The sequence below is a fragment of the Balaenoptera borealis genome (genome assembly GCF_965194805.1).
Source record: "Balaenoptera borealis genome assembly, chromosome: 2".
Taxonomy (NCBI): Eukaryota; Metazoa; Chordata; class Mammalia; order Artiodactyla; family Balaenopteridae; genus Balaenoptera; species Balaenoptera borealis.
In genome coordinates, this window is record NC_138867.1 from 97680537 (window position 1) to 97692959 (window position 12423).

General features: G+C 38.2%; 2 long non-coding RNA genes across 2 annotated transcripts in view; one reads left to right on the forward strand and one right to left on the reverse strand.

Moving 5' to 3' along the window:
* LOC309622584 overlaps nt 1-12423 on the reverse strand; it is a 1043817-nt gene that overhangs the window by 831073 nt on the left and 200321 nt on the right. The gene's annotated exons all lie outside the window — the stretch shown is intronic.
* Nucleotides 1-12423, forward strand: part of LOC309622622 — a 38306-nt gene continuing 25883 nt past the window's right edge. Inside the window, exon 1 of the long non-coding RNA XR_014241038.1 lies at nt 1-12423. This exon is cut by the window's right edge and continues 16102 nt beyond it. This is a non-coding gene — a long non-coding RNA (uncharacterized lncRNA).

A 12423-nucleotide genomic window follows, 5' to 3' on the forward strand; every position in this document is an offset into this window, starting at 1 on the left:
ATGTATTTTTAAAAGTACATAATGGCTTGCAATTCGTCCATGAAATGTGACACAAACTCTTGTATTTGGGAATTTGGCAGTGTACGTAAGACCCATGTTTAAATGCTCCACCTCCTGAGCAGTTCAGGCCGTGGAGTGACTCTGAAAAGCAGCCGCAGGCGAGTGCACCATTTGGCTCCAGAGCTTGACTTCAGCACAGGGGTGACGCGTGAACAGTTTCGTCTCCGCTCAACCAGAGCTTCGGAAGGCATGCTCTGCCTTTCCCAGTGTGTGGGGTGGCTTGGACACCTGCCATGTGGACACCCAGGAGAGGAGAGAGATGAGCCCTGCGTTACAGTTTCAGAGTTGTTCGGAGGCAACGTGAGAGGTAGACAGTAAATATTTTTAAATGCTGCAAGGAGTTTTCTCTGGGCGTATCGAGGGCTAGGCATCAGGGGAAAGGATTGAGACAGATGTCCTCCAAGTTACCTTGCTGAGCGGCTTTGTGGGCTCAAGCTGCTGTTTGATGTGGCTTCCAGCTGCCTTTCATTAAACCCGTGCCTTGGGCTGACCCCCAGCACCTGGCCTCTGCTCCAGTGCCCTTCTCTGCATAGGCAAATGGCCAGGACCACCGACGGTTTTGTGATGATCTGGGCACCCTGGGGGGGCAAGAGGTGCCCTGCCGTTTTCTCCACAGGCCCTGCCAGACAGGGCAATACCCTGCCTTTGAGAGCCATTAGTGTGACCACGATGTGCCCTTGGAGAGCCTGGCCTCTCAGAACTACCCAGAAATAGCAAGCAGCAACGAGGGCTCATTATGTCTCCAACGTTTAAGTGTTTTCAAATGGAAACAACTTAGGATCTGGCTGAACTACGGTGGCCTCTGCCACAGTCTTCTGCCCGTTTCTTGTCATTGGGTTTGCTCGGCCCGCCTGAGAGCTGCGCAGTGAGGTGAAATTTTATGACTGCATTTACTCAACCTTTGCTGTCAAAGTTACATGAGGGGCGTGTGGTTCAGGTAGAACCAAAATTTAAGTAATGGTTGATTAGTGGAAAAATGAGCCTTGACTGTGAAGGTATTCCTCCCATGTAAATGAATCCTTGTGTTAGTAACAAGAGGGAATTACTTACTTTGCAATGCTAGAGGCATTCAACAAGGTTTTACTAATCCACATACCACACCTTCAGGGTTTATAGGCAGCAAGCATTTTCCTATTAAAAGCAGCAACGTCTTGGTATTCTGTGTTTTAGGGAAGTGACGTTTATAAAGACGCCCTGGGCACTTCTGCAGGATGACATGGGTGCTTCCTGGCCATCTCATTCAGCATCAGCATCCTGCACTAAGACGGGAATTGATTGCTGTTGGGAAGATTATTGCAGCTCTTTGGGACAGTCAGAGCACCAGGCCCTGTGCGATTTACAGCAGAAACAGGGTTTTGCCCTTTTGGCAGTTTGCTGTGAAAAGGCAGACCAAATTGAGAGAGACACTAAAAATGGTGGATGAATCCAGTCCATTAGCATCTCCCTCTGCCAAATCCCCCTCTGCATCACTCTCCTCACCAGGTGAATGGACCTACTTAGGACACTTATTCTTCCCTTGTCTAAAGGGACATGACCTTCCAGGGGTCAGAGGTCAGGCTCTTTCCCCGCCCCCCCCATGCTTTGTGCATTGTCCTAAATTTTTCTAATGGGAAAAACATCCGGAGATAGTGCAACTAGCATATACATTTTGGTATGTTTTTGTTTCTCAGAGTCATGGTAAAAGCAGCCAAGGTTTTTACCTGCCCCTGTTTTGGACTGACCCACTAAGTGACTCTAAGCAAGTCAGGGGATCCCAAGGGCTTCAGTTTTATAACTTGTTAATTAGGGGGAGTTGCATTTAGAGACAACCAACACTAACATCCCATTCAGCTCTAAGACACTAATCCTCGGAGGCCTTCTCTTTCTGCCTGCTTATGTCTTTCTCATCTCTGAATTTACACTATGTTTCTTTTCATGCTTTATAGTATAGAAGAGCAACTTTGGCTTCACCTGGGAACTTGTCAGAAATCTAAACTCTTGGGACCCCTACTGAATGAAAAAACTGCAGTGGACCCAGCAATCTCTGCTGATTCTGATACACACTAAAATTTGAGAACAACTGGTCTAGGGCTCTGATTATTTGCATACTTTTAACATATTTGGGGCAGGGGTGAAGCCTAATACAAGTTATATCTTCTATGGTTCAGAATATGAGTGCTGAAAAAACTCTGTTTATTAAGTGTATCTGCATGATACTGAATCAACTATTACTTATGATACACATCTAAATTCTGAAAGTGACTTTTTCCAAGAGCTCTGTACCATGGGGTAAGAGAAATAAAATAGTTCCTGTCTTGCTCACAAACGGCTTTTCCTTTCATTCCTTCTCTCTTAATTGACCTCTTCCTTCTGCAAAAAATATTCTCTCATTTTGCATTTTCCTTCCTATGACTTATTCTTTTAATGGATAATGTCGTATTTTATGGAGCTGGGAGACAGAGATTGAAGCTTTCTTTAAATACATCATGAGGCAGAGCTTCCCTACAGCAGGGAAGAAACAAACAAAACAACAAGCAATGTTTATTTTAGTATCTGAGGCCATGATTTAAAACCTGTTTACATGGCTAATTATTAAAGCATGATAAGCATACTTTTTCAAAGATATGAGGAGAAGTGCATGTTTTAGACTACCTTCTGTTTCTACTGGGTGATGTTTCCAACAGATGGCAGGAGCATCTGGGAAGCAAGCCAGTTTCGGCGCACTGATGGGCCCTGTACTAACATAGCAACGGCTCCTGGTCATTTCTATGAGTCAAGAGTGCTGATGAGAGGCATTAGCGCTGAGCTTAAACATAAAACCTGAGCTGTCTCCCAGAGCGAGACTGGAAGTAAAAGGATCGTAGATTTGATAGAACTGGGAAGGATGGTTAACTGTTTTGCATTTTAGACGTGATTAGTGTTGGAAAGAATTAATATGTGTAGGTGTGTTCTTAATGATACAAAGGTTATCTCTTTTGTTGAAAGGACCACAGCCAGCAGTAATTAATCCTGTCATTCCCTGCTGGCAACTGCTTGGTTTACGTGCTGTTTTTATTCCCATTTAGCTGTTTTCTGCAGTAAAATACTCTAGAATCAACAAGGGCATATATATGACAGGGAAAACATCCACTTCTTACAATATCTCATAATACTGTGAATGGCAGTATCTGAGAATGCAGTTAGCTTTATAGAGCATGCAAAATTTATTCATGGATAGATCTGCAAGGAGACTTGGGTAAATACTGCAAAACAGTCACAAGACACTGGATAACTTTGCAATTCTGATGACATTTCTTGCAGCCGGTATGCAACATAATGAAGAAAGCTTCACATTTTGTGAAATGAGTTGGAGGCTGCAGGATAAAAGGAGGAAAATATATTATCCTTTAAAAAGTAGAACACATTTGACTTAAAAAAAAAAAAAAAATCAGTGGCAGAGATGGCTATTCCAAAGAATACTAGAGAGAGTACCATTCTCAGCTTTAAATACCCCCACGGAATTTCCTGAATACACCTGGGAGGTTGTAAGTAAAACTGGATAAACAAATCGTAAGCAGTATCAAAGACCATGTCACTAAGAGTAAGGTACAATAAAAAGCAAAAGCTTTCAGGCGCTATTTTCCCCCATGCCCTTGTAGTACCAATCAGTACTCCTCTTCATCTATTATCAGGGCCCAACCATTCTTCTCTATGGTTTTGGCCTTGGGCTGATGAGCTATTCCGCTAAGCTTTGAGAAACAGGAAGATATTTTATCTTCTTATTTTTGAGTCCCCATTCCCCAGTCTGTAAGGACTTCTTAAGTGTTGAATGTTCCATGACTTAAGAGGTCCATAGGGAGCCTCTGGCTTAACAGACTGTTGGCTTTTTATCAAACCCAACTCTTTCTTTATGGTCTGCTGGTGCCCCCTGCTCATCTTAGGCCACTTGCCCAGATTCTGGCCTCGCACTAGCTTGGCTCCCTGTAATGATTTTCTGATCCTTGGGGTCCACAAGAGAAGTAGAGGCGGGAAGGAAGAAGCTCCTGAGAAAGGTTCTGTTAACAAAAAGGATAATTACATGGTAGTGGGTTAATCACTTCATTTCCCTCTTTCTCATATGAAAAATCCTTAGGGCAGAGTGAAAATGTCCATCCTCCTTAAATTAGTCTTCTGTATGGTAGTTCTTTTGTAAAAAACAGTCAGTTAGGTCTTTGCCATTCAGAGGAGGCAATAAAGTGAGTAGTGTAGAATGTGAAGGCAGGGTAGGAGATGGACTCCTTGGTGTTATTTTGGGGAATATGGCAGCTGGATCCTTGCTCATCCCCAGATTCTTTCCTTCCACTACCTATTAAGCCTACAAGTCTACAGTTGATATTTTTTTTTGCGTTAAATGGAAAAACATGCAAATATTTCTGGGAGAAGTAATAAAATGACCCATCCTGCAATATATCATTATCAGAATGATAGAACATTAGAATATGTGATCATAATTCACGTTACTGTGAATAAAGTTACCATTTCTAGGTACCTTCACTCTAAGCTTCTTTGCCATAGACATCTTCACCACAAACATTTTCATTGCATAACTAATTGGCTGTAAGGCAATTTTGCTATGAAAGTTAACAATACCTGGTAGATAGTTTGGTTTGACAGTTTGGTTTCAACTGATTGAAGCACATTAGCATTTCTTTCAGTTATCAGTGTTACTGATAGCTTTTTTGAGCTGACAGATGATGATGATTTGCCCCCAAAGTTGGTTTCTCTTATTTTGATTTAATTTATTTTTATTGAGGTATAGTTGATGTATAATATTATTTAAGTTTTAGGTGTACAACATAGTGATTCACAATATTAAAGGTTATATTTCATTTACAGTTATTATAAAATATTGGCTATTTTCCCTGTGTTGTACTGCATATTCTTGTAGCTTATTTATTTTATACCTAGTAGGTTGTATCTCTTAATCCCCTACCTCTATCTTGTCCCTCCCCCATCCCTCTCCTCACTGGTAACCACTGGTTTGTTCTCTATATCTCAAGTCTTTTTCTTTTTTGTTAAATTCACTAGCTTGTTTTCTTTTTTAGATTCCACATATAAATGATATCACATAGTATTTGTCTTTCTCTTTCTGACTTACTTCAATTAGCATAATACCCTGAGTCCATCTATGTTGTTGCAAATGGCAAAATTTGATTCTTTTTTATGACTGAGTAGTATTCCATTGTATATTTATACCACATCTTCTTTATCCATTCATCTGTTGATGGACACTTAGGTTGCTTTAGTATCTTGGCAATTGTAAATAATGCTATGAACATTAGGGTGCATGTATCTTTTCGTATCAGTCTTCTTGTTTTTTGGATAAATACCCAGGAGTGGCATATGGTTTTGTTTGTTTTTTGTTTTATTTTTGCTTTTTTTAGTTTTTCTAGGAATATCCATACCGTTTTTCACAGTGGCTGCACCAATTTACATCCCAACCAACAGTGTACAAGGATTCCTATTCTTCACATCCACACCAACATGTGTTATTTGTAGTCTTTTTGATGATAGCCATTCTGACAGGTGTGAGGTGATATCTCATTGTGGTTTTAATTTGCATTTTTCTAATGATTCATGATGTTGAGCATCTTTTCATGTGCTTGTTGGCCATCTACATGTCCTCTTTGAAAAAATGTCTATTCATGTCTTCTGCCCATTTTTTAATTGGGTTGCTTGTTTTTTGGGTTTTGAGCTATATGAGCTGTTTATATATTTTGGATATTAACCCCTTATCAGTTCTATTATTTGTAGACATTTTCTCCCATTCAGTAGGTTGTCTTTATTTTTTGTAGATGGTTTCTGTTGGTGTGCAAAAGCTTTTAAGTTTAATTAGGTCCCATTTGTTTATTTTTGCTTTTGTTTCTTTTGCCTTGGGAGACAGATCCAAAAAAAAAAATTTCTATTTTTGAACATTCCACCTATGTTTTCTTCTGGGAGTTAAACCATAGGGTTTTCAATTTGGGCAGCCTCCTGGTAGTGTTTCTGTTTTTTCCAGCTTCCTTTTCTATAATCCTACCACAGAAGAACTGCATCTAACTTCATAAGCAGAATGGTCTATAGAAATAGGTTTCCCGCAACCAAAAAAAAGGTTGGGAGGAGGATCAGATTCTCTCAGTAAATATAATCTAGGAAAAAATTAAATAGTCTATGGTGATACGTTGGAAGTGCCTCGAATTACCATATCTTGTCTGGATTTAGATTTCATATATTACAACCCATTTTTCTCTATAGGGTAATAGTACATTTGCACTTGGAAGACAAAAAGCATGTTAAGTCAATCTTTAAAGAGTGAATTTGAGTTTGTGAGAGATTGGTTTGAAAGAAGCTAAACATTATCATGAAAGAGAGTTCTAGAGTTTGGCTGGTTGAGAATTAAAAATTGGCATGAATTTCTAGCAAGGAAAGTCATTAATTTAATTGCAAAGATTATGGGCTCATCCCTATGTCTAATAACAAAGGATCTGATATTGCCTATGAAGAGAGAATTTAGCAGTACTCCAGTAACCCTAACTCCTTCACAGCCATTATGAACATGGAAAGTCTGTTTCTGGCTGTAAATCTCATGTCACCAGAATATCCAAAGAGAAGACATTACCAGTTGATAACTCAAAAATCCACAAGTATGTAGATAAGAAAACATATATCCTATAAAATACATTGTTACCTCCAGTAATGCCACAGTATAATAAACTAATAAAGCATCCTCACCTCTTTCATTTATTAGGACAACATTCCACTGAGTATTTGCACTTTTCAAGGCAGACATTTATTCTGGAGTTGAAACAGCATGAAGCAATGTTAGAAGGTGATTTTGTATCATGTCTGAGAAACTCTTAACTACTGTCTTTCATAGTGGTAAAATTCCTATATCCATGTAAAATTAAGTAAGTTAGAATATTTGAGTATTGGCTTATTTTATTTCTGGAAAAATATAGGTAGATTAATTGTTTAAATTCCACTGGGTGTATAATAGATATTGGGCGAGTTGCTTAATCTCTCTGTCTCACTTTTCTCATCTATAAGTAATACTAATAACTATGCTTTACAGTTGTTGAAAGAATTAAAATGCTTACTCTAGACATTTCTGTGATGATGAAATTGCTCTATAATTTAGCCACTCGCTACATGTAGCTATTGAGCACTTAAAGTGTGGCTAATCTATCTGTGTAATTGAATTTATAATTTAAATTAAGTTAATTTAAGTTATATTTAAATAGTCACGTATAGCTAGTGGCTACCTTACCTGACTGCACAGGTTTAGAACAATCCTTGGCATGTGATAAATAATCAGTAAGTATTATTTTCAGCTTCTGCTCAGGACAAAATGTGCCACACAAATGTTTCTTAGCACTGCAAGTACGTATGACTACTTTTTAAAGAGTTGAACAGAACGTATCTAGGAAAGTTTTTCATAACCTTTTTCTATTTTGTTGTGTGCATGTTTGATCGTTTAGTGAATTTATTACCTTATCCACTAAAGAAAAAAAGCTAGAAATTTTTCTAGGTTTTGGCTCAATGCTTTAATTGAAAATGAAAAAGAAAGGCAAAATAAGACCATATTAAAACTTAGATATAGCTAATAAACTGGTCAAAATGGAAAAACTCAGTGTTAGCAGACTTGTGAAGAAATAGGCACCTGATGCAATCCTGATGCATTAGGATTTTCTTTTCCATTTGCCTGGAATGCTCTTCCCACAGCTATCTGCATGTCTTGATTCATCACTCCCTTCAGGTCTCTGCTTTGATGTCACTTTAAAAGAGGTCCTCTTTGACCATCTGTATCCTAACCATCCTGTATAAAATCGCACCTTCCCATCCATCACTCTCTCTACCTCTGCCTATCATTCTCTTTACCTCTTAACTGTTTATTTTCTTTATAATATGCATCATTTCTTAATATTTTTCCTGTTTATTGTCTGCTTCCCTTCACTAGTATGAAAATTCCCTGAAAGTAGGAAGTTTGTTCCAAGTATTTATTCAAGTGAAAAATGGGAAATCATCCAAATGTTATCAGACTCTCATATTAACACAATGAATTCAGTGCTATAAAACCAAACTAAGGTGTTAAAGGTTATTAAAATGGTTTAAAGGTTTCAGTGAACCATTATCTACTGCCCCTACACGTGTACACAGATATGCTTACCTTGTCTATGCTTCTTCCCTTTTACTATGTACTTTTTATTGACTTCAGGAAAAATTACAAAAATACACATTCATTATAAAAAGTCAGGCAATACCATAAATAATACAAAAAATGGATTCTGTCATTCTTTTGTCTATGAAAATCTAATGTTGTTGTTGAGGATATTTGCATCTATATTCATTAGGGCTATTGGCCTGTAATTTTCTTGAAGTATCCTCGTTTGGTTTTGGTTCAAGAGGGCATTTGTAGGAATAGAGTCCCTGAAGGAGGTACGGTTAGAATAAAGGCTCTAGGGTGGGAGCATACTTGGTATATTCAAGGGACAACAAGATGGCCAGTGTGCCTAGACCAGAGTGATACAGGGCAGTAGTGAGAAAGGATGTAAGAAAGGTAACAGGAACCAGTTTATGCAGGATTTTTAAGCCACAGGAAAGATTTCGGCTTTTACTTCGAGTTAACTGGGAAGCCATTGCAGTCAACTGAATTAAACAGGATGCTATTTCAACTCAGTGCTAAAAGAAGTTGAAATGGTAATTCTTAAATAGGGGTAAATTTCTGAGGTTAAGCTATTTAGAACATATATATAAAATCTAATACAGTGTACAGATGCATCTGTCTTTAAGAATATCAATGATACCAAATGCCTGAATCACATCAGTGTAAACCTTAACCCTAATTCCCCTAGTCCATAACTGATTTAAGAACACTTAGTTAATCTGCAGGGCTTCTAACAATTTTAATACTTGACTACAACTGTCAGGAAATTTTGATAATTTAATCTAGAATATCACTAAGGTAAGAGTGGTCAACTCTTAAAGAATAAAAAAGTAAAAAAGGAAACATTGAATTTATATATTTCTCTTAGACATTGCAAAATTTTAAATTGTGTCCCACAAAAAGAAATATATATTATATACACAGGTAAAGAATCCCTGGGATTCATTGTGTATAACTGAGACATTAGTTTCATAGAACAACTCATGTCTGTGTATTCTATTTTTAATTTAATTTAATTTCACTCTATACCTATTGTGCCCTCCGGCCTTAATATTTTTTTCCCTTCTGAGAGTGATACCTTGCTGGGTCACTGAAGACCTCCTGACCTCCCTGTGATCTCTGCTTTAAATTCAGCTCTAAGAACATGCAGGGATATGTTTATAATTAAATGCAAATGACTGATATCAAGTATTGTATAATATTTCCCAGTACACTATCCAGGAAAAGAGTGGAGGTTTGCCTGGAAAAAGGTCAGACAGAGATTCTAGGCAAGGCTAATTGGGAAGCACCGCATTGGCCAGGAAGTCTTTGCAGGAGAGGTCAGAGGTCATACCCTGTAGGCAGGAACAGCAGGTGCCACAGGCCAGCTGAAGTGGAGCTTCTGCTGACAAAGGCTTTGTCACTGGCTCTGCTTTTTCAGGAGGTACAAGGTCAGCTAACCTCACTTCTGAGGTAATACATAGAATACGAGGTGGTACTAGCAACCAGGGAAAGAAGAACTCCTAGGAAAATAAGAGCCAACTTCCCCTACCTAGAAACATACCCTGTAGTTACACAGCTGCACAGACTCCAGTGTCCCTGGTTCCAATTTTTCAGGCAGTTCCCAGGATTTAGGGCAAATTCCAGAGTCAGAATATTTATTTTTAATCTTTAAGTAAACCTCATATTCACTCATTTACTAGTACGTTCTCCTATGACCAATTACATTTCCCCATGTGCCAACTATAATAAACTGCACAAAAGCGTATAGAGCATTTTTGTTTGTTTGAAGAAAGTTGGTAATAAAAATGTGCAGGGGAGCTGCTTAAACATAGCAATATGGATCTCTACCAAAACAGAAAAAAAGAAAGCTAGTAAAGACCAACTGAGGGTTTGTAAGTTTGAGCACAGGGAATTGCTTCCTAAAACTCCTATGGAATCCACTTTTGATAGTTAGCTATGTGACTTCACGTAATTTATTCCACCTCTCTGAACCTTAATTTGCTCATCTGAAAACAAAACAAAAACTAAACAAACAACAGGTATCTGGATATGGCTATGCAAGTTACTTTCCTGCTTCATTTTTCTAAGGTTTTGTTACTGAACTTGATTTTATATAATGGTAGCATTTCTGAGGTTCTCTTTTTCCCTTTCTGATTAATCCAGCTGGGTAAAATCCATGTAGTAAAATGTCTCTGAGAATGAAGAAGCCCACCCTGCTTACTTTATGACTGACTAATAATTCTATGTCTGATGTAATCCACAGGTTTTGAGATTTATTAGATCATGTTGCTCATCTGTGGAGGCTGTCGAACCATGAGATAAGTTTCCCAGATTCATCTGTAAAACAGTATGATGTCAGGAGCACAGTGAGATGATTTTAAAAGAACTGAGAAAGTCATAGGGAGGACAAAATGACTAGTTTTTTTCCTATCTAAGTGTTGACATGTAAAGTCAACTTTATTACATGAATAAATTTAATACTTGATAATTTTCTGTTTCAGTACAGAATAAGTTTTTTATTGTTATTATTTTTTAACATTTTTATTAGAGTATAATCACCTTACAATGTTGTGTTAGCCTCTGCTGTACAACAAAGCAAATCGGCTATATGTATACATATATCCCCTTATCCCCTCCCTCCTGTGCCTCCATCCCACCCTCCTATCCCACCCCTCTAGGTGGTCACAAAGCACTGAGCTGATCTCCCTGTGCTATGCAGCTGCTTCCCACTAACTATCTATTTTACACTGGGTAGTGTATACATGTCAGTGCTACTCTTTCACATCATCCCAGCTCACCCTTCCCACTCCCCTGTCCTGAATTCCATTCTCTACCTTCTACATCTTTATTCCTGTCCTGGCCCCAGGTTCTCAGAACCTTTTTTTTTTTTTTTTAAGACTCGATATGTATGTGTTAGCCTAGGGTATTTGTTTTTCTCTTTCTGACTTACTTCACTCTGTATGACTTCACTCTTACTTCACTCTGTATTCACTCACTACAAATAACTCAATTTCATTTCTCTTTATGGCCAAGTAATATTCCATTGTATATGCATGCCATTTCTTCTTTATCCATTCATCTGTCGATGGACACAGGTTGGTTCCATGTCCTGGCTATTGTAAATAGTGCTGCGATGAACATTGTGGTACATGACTCTTTTTGAATTATGGTTTTCTCACGGTATATGCCCAGTAGTGGGATTGCTGGGTCATATGGTAGTTCTATTTTTAGTTTTTTAAGGAACCTCCATACTGTTCTCCATAGTGGCTGTATCAATTTACTTTCCCACCAACAGTGCAACAGGGTTCCCTTTTCTCCACGTCCTCTCCAGCATTTACTGTTTGTAGATTTTTTGATGATGGCCATTCTGACCAGTGTGAGGTGATACCTCATTGTAGTTTTGCTTTGCATTTCTCTAATGATTAGTGATGTCAAGCATCCTTTAATGTGTTTGTTGGCAATCTGTATATCTTCTTTGGAGAAATGTCTGTTTAGGTCTTCTGCCCATTTTTGGATTGAGTTGTTTGTTTATTTGATATTGAGCTGCATGAGCTGCTTGTATATTTTGAAGATTAATCCTTCGTCACTTGCTTCATTTGCAAATATTTTCTTCCATACTGAGGGTTGTCTTTTCGTCTTGTTTATGATTTCCTTTGCTGTGCAAAAGCTTTTAAGTTTCATTAGGTCCAATTTGTTTATTTTTGTTTTTATTTCCCTTTCTCTAGGAGGTGGGTCAAAAACGATCTTGCTGTGATTTATGTCATAGAGTGCTCTGGCTATGTTTTCATCTAAGAGTTTGATAGTGTCTGGCCTTACATTTAGGTCTTTAATCCGTTTTGAGTTTATTTTTGTGTATGGTGTTAGGAAGTGTTCTAATTTCATTCTTTTACATGTAGCTGTCCAGTTTTCCCAACACCACTTATTGAAGAGGCTGTCTTTTCTCTATTGTATATTTTTCCCTCCTTTATCAAAAGTAAGGTGACCATATGTGTGTGGGTTTATCTCTGGGCTTTCTATCTTGTTCCGTTGATCTATATTTCTGTTTTTGTGCCACTACTGTACTGTCTTGATTACTGTAGCTTTGTAGTATAGTCTGTAGTCAGGGAGCCTGATTCCTCCAGCTCCGTTTTTCTTTCTCAAGACTGCTTTGGCTATTCGGGGTCTTTTGTGTTTCCATACAAATTGTGAAATTTTTTGTTCTAGTTCTGTGAAAAATGCCAGTGGTAGTTTGATAGGGATTG